Below are 5161 nucleotides of genomic sequence, written 5' to 3'. Positions count from 1 at the left end.
GGACCCAGCCGGCGTCAGAGTCACGGCCCGGAAGGACCACTGGGGCCGCCTGCCCGCTGGTGGGCCGGCTACGTAAGCCGGCAAGTTGATGTAGTCGCCCCGTGGGGTGATGTTCCGCACGTAGAAGTACGACTTCTGCCACTTCTTCACCGATTGGATCAGCGGGATGACGGGGAAGGGGTTGTCGGCGACCGACCTCCGCGACGCGATGAAGGCTCCAGTCTGGGCCGACACGCCTTGCATACGCGTGCCCAGCTTGGACTAGAAGAACTCCCCCCAGAGCTCGAGGGTGGGGAGGACGCCGAGGTAGCCCTCGCACAGGGTGACGAAGGCCGACAGCAGCACCACCGCGTTTGGGGTGAGGTGGTGCGGCTGGAGCTGGTAGAAATCGAGCCAGGAGCGGAAGAAGGCGCTCGCTGGAAGGCCGATGCCGCGCAAGAAATGCGAGCGGAAGACCACCCGCTCGCCCTCCTGCGGCTCCGGCGTGATTTCCTTCACCGGCGCGAGGCGGACCTCCACCTTGTCCGCGCTGGGCAGCCGCCGCGTGTTGCGGAGGAACTCGACGTGGTCGTCGTGGACGTTGGAGCCGTCCCAATCCCCGCCATACTGCTCCGTGGCGGGAGGCATGGCGAAAGCAAGCACGGCGGCGGAGGAGCGTGTCGTGGAAGAGCGTGGCGGCGAGGCGATGACGCAAGAAACGGCGAGCGAAGAAGATGGTGGAAGTAGGAGGAGCGTGCGAGGGCCTGCCGCCGTCCACCTCCCCCTACTTATAGCTTCGCGAGGCAGGGCCGGGGAGGCCGAACGTGGGGGCAGTCGTGGGATTAACTGCACCCACTCCCCCCCACGCCTCGCGATTATCTCGCATAAATGCGAGCCGAAACTGCCGCAATGAGACGTGCGGGCGGTTTCGGGATGCAGCCAATCCGCGCCTAGGCCCGGGCGCGGACGTGGCGGGCCCCCGCCCTGCGGCGACGTCCCATCGCGCGCGTGGGCTGGCAGGCTTTCCGGCCAAAAGGGGCCACGTGGTTCGCAGACGGCCAGTGGCCGGCCCGCGGCCCGGTGCGCGCACTGGCGAGCTCCCGCCCTCCGACTCCGGAAGTTTTCGACCAAGGCGGCACGCCTAACCAAAGCCGGCTCCCAGCTGCCGGCTTGCAAAGATGGGAAGCTGATCGAGCTTCTCAACTCCTACTCAACCTCGAAGCCCAATCAGCTTCGGGGACTACTGTCGGAGTAAATGGCCACGGGTAGCCTAACCGACTACCCCTGGTTCTTCAGAAAAATTATCAGGCCTTTGGGCCTCCAAGCGCTCCAAGCATTGGACCCCCTTCCCTGGCCGGCTACCTCTGAAGCCGACTTACGGAAGGCGGCCCAGCCTCAAGCAACCTCCCCCCCAGGATACCCGCGGGGTGGCCGACTCCAGGAAGCCGGCCTCGAAGAGCGCCGACTCCAAGAAGCCAGCCGAGACCACAACCACCAAAGCTACACCCACATAACGGTGACAAGACGGGGTGTGGCCACAGTGAGGCCCACTACCCCCGAAGCCCGAGGCGGGCATGGCTACAGGAGGCCGTACGGGACGGCCGTCTCCCGTGCGGCTCGGCACTGTAGCCACGCTAGCCTCAACGTCATCCACGACAGACTCCCGTATGGCCCACGGGCGGCGGACCCCTTCAGCCAGAGAGAGGCGTGAAGGCGGCCCGGCCTCCCCCAGTCGGCCAAGGGCGTAGCCGGCCCCCAGAAGCCGGCTACCCCCTCCCTCGAAGCACGTGCCCCATTAAGGAGACAAGACGAGGTAAGGCTACAGTGAGAGCCCCCGAGGCGGCCCACTGTAGCCACGCTTACCTCAACGAAGCCCTCATCATCAAGGGCGAGGCTACAGTAAACAGCCGCCGACAAGACCCTAGGCGGTGGGGCCGGCCTATCGACCAAGAAGCCGGCAGCCGGCGGGACCCACCAGTCGGCGGGACCCAACAGCCGGCGGAGAAGCCGGCGAGCGTAGACACTGACGGCTGGGGCCAAAGCCCAGCCGGATTACGATTGGACCCCCGGGGGGTAGGCCTATATAAACCCCCCGGAGCACCCATGCAAAGGGTTGGCTTCTAAGCATAGCGCACACACCATAGAGAGAGAGAAGTTAGAGCTAGCCTTGTTCTTCTTCTCCCTTGAACCCAAACAGCTCTAGGAGCGATTGTAGCTACCTTTCCTGATCTAGTGATCATGCGGAGACCCCGCAGAGCAGGACTAGGGGTGTTATCTCCTCGGAGAACCCCGAACCTGGGTAAGATCCGCCGGCGTGCATGTCTTTGCCTCATCCCGTTTCCAGGCACCGGCGACGTCTTATTGGCACCCACAATGATAAGCCACCCGTTGGCATATGTCGCACCAACCACACGACAAGCTGTTGCCGGCCGCCGTTGCCGCGACACCACCATCGAAAGCCAGGGCCATAGCCCGCTCCGCCGCCGTGGCCCGAAGGCGGGAGCTGGCCGTCGTGGCTGCCACCCCACTGCCGGGCACTGTGGCCATCACCCACTCCGCCGCCGCAGCCCGAAGGCGGGAGGTGGTGGTCGTGGCCTCCACCCCGTCATCGGCCGTCGTGGCCGCCAGCCCACCGTCGACCGAAGAGGTCATCACCCGCTCCGCCACCGCCGCCCGAAGGCGGGAGGCGGAGGTGGATGCCCGCACGTGCGTTTGCGACCTTGCGCGCTAAACCGAGTTCCTGCGGGAGGAGGAGGAGCGCCTCGTCGAGCACGCAAAGAGCCTTACCGCCGCCATGGCCGCGGCACACGCCTCTCAGAGGCGAGGGATCAGGAGATCTACGAGGAGAACCACCGCTTCGAGAGGGGTCGTCTGGAGCGGCAGAGGGCGTTCGAGGTGAGCGTCGCTGAAGCTGCAACAGCGGCAGGCACCGTATTGCAGTTGCCCAGCTCGTCGGTAGGCTCCTCCTCCTCCGCCTCTTACTAAGCGCACTCGGCAGAGAAGAGGCAGACGGAAGTAGTACAAAGCCCCTCCGCAGTAGTAGTAGTAGTATTATTTAGGGGCTATTTTGTTCTGTTCATCTGACTATAGATGTGGTGGAACTATACAATGTACTTAAAATTAGCTAGTATATATAGTTGAACTAGCTATTTCAGTACGTGGTTGGCAACAATTGGGGAAAATTTTGGTCGGTTCAGCTGTCGAGTTGAACTGTTTGTATAAATTAAGAACGACTGCTTAATCTATGAATGAAATCTATGCTTAATTACTGAATTTTAGTTACAAAAATTAGATACTACTAGTGATTTTTATGTTCATATTTTGACAAATCGCAGTGCTACAAGGATTGACAAATCTTACCAAATTGTTTGTACGTGGTTGCACACGGGTCATCCAAAACAACCGTTTGTGTTGAAGGGATGCACAAATCCTGCACCGCTCTGACTTTGCATACGGGTGTTCTATCTAAAACTTTTGCGATCAAGAGCGACAGAAATCCTGCTCGGCACATTTTCTCTTGGCTTCCTGGGGAAGCTGTCGGTTTACATACGGGTGTTCTAACTAAAACGTTTGAGATGAGTGTTTTATATTTAAAAAGCGAATTAAACTGTGGCTTGGGCGCCATTAATGGAGAGGATGCGAGCAAGGCGGGCAGCCATGGAAGTCAAAAGGCTCGCTTCCCAGTAAGCCTGCGCAGCGTACAGCTCACACGCTTCCCGGTGAGCCTGCGCATTCGAGGACAGCTTGCACGCCTCTCGGTCAGCCTGTGCACCAGACGGCGCTCGCACGCCTCCCGTTCAGTCAAGGTCAAGAAGCTGTCCGCACGACACCTCCTACAGCCATTAAAACCAAGACACATGGCGTCACGTGAATGGTTAACAAAACACACACGGTTTGAATTCTACAAACTTTTGAGATATTAAAGTGGCAGCTATTTTTTCAAAATGCCTTTGTTGGATGTCATTATTCGAGTGCGCCTTCTCTCAAAACGGACACGAAAAACACCACAGCATGTCGGGTGCCATTCCATGATAGAATGCCAAGTTTCATGAATTTCAGACAACTTTTGGATTTACTAGAATTTAAAAATAAAGTACTCAATGTTTTGCCGGCAATCAACGGTGCCCTGGTGTTTGAAATTCATTCCCATTTCTTGCATGGGACCTAAGCATGCACCCAATGACACAAATTTGATTTTTCAACCAGTTTATATGCACTCGAGCATGTGCATGTAGTTCAAATTTGAATTATGCACATAAATGCATTGAAAACTCAGTTAATGCATAAAAATGTCCAAACGAACCCCGAAAAATCACAAAAATTCGCACAACACTCCTGTTGTTCTATGTTGACACGAGAAATTTTTTGAAAGCAATAAGAGGCAATAGATATCGTTTCCTCCCCAAAGGTGGGACGTTCCCTACCAAAACCATCATGCTTGTTGTTCGAAGCTCTGGTTTATGAGAAGCATATACCCAAACCTGCCCCAAATGGGACAAAGAATTTACCACGGCATGTTGATGCCGCTCCATGATAGCATGCCAAGTTTCATGAATTTCAGAGGAGTTTTGGATTTACTAGAATTTAAAAACCAAGCATCTCAATGTTTTTCCGGCAGTCAATGGTGCCTTGGTGTTTGAAATTCATTCCCATTTCTTGCATGGGACCTAATCATGCACCCAAGGACACATATTCGATTTTTCAACCAATTTATATGCACTGGAGCATGTGCATGTAGTATAAATTTGAATAATGCACATAAATGCATTGAAAACTCAGTTAATGCATAAAAATGTCCAAACGAACCTCGAAAAATCACAAAAATTCACACAACACTCCTGTTGTTCTATGTTGACACGAGAAAAAAATTGAAAGCAATAAGAGGCAATGGATATCGTTTCATCCCCAAAGGTGGGATGTTCCCTACCGAAAACCATCATGCTTGTTGTGAGAAGCTCCGGTTTGTGAGAAGCATATACCCAAACCTGGCCCTAATGGGACAAAATTTGTACCACGACATGTTGATGCCACTCCATGATAGCATGCCAAGTTTCATGAATTTCAGACGAGTTTTGGATTTACTAGAATTTAAAAACCAGGCATCTCAATGTTTTGCCGGCAATCAACGGTGCCCTGGTGTTTGAAATTCATTCCCATTTCTTGCATGGAACCTAAGCATGCA

This window comes from Triticum aestivum, chromosome 2D (genome assembly GCF_018294505.1).
Source record: "Triticum aestivum cultivar Chinese Spring chromosome 2D, IWGSC CS RefSeq v2.1, whole genome shotgun sequence".
NCBI classification, from domain to species: Eukaryota; Viridiplantae; Streptophyta; class Magnoliopsida; order Poales; family Poaceae; genus Triticum; species Triticum aestivum.
The sequence above is the reverse complement of the archived record's forward strand: the minus strand, read 5'-3'. Positions refer to the sequence as shown.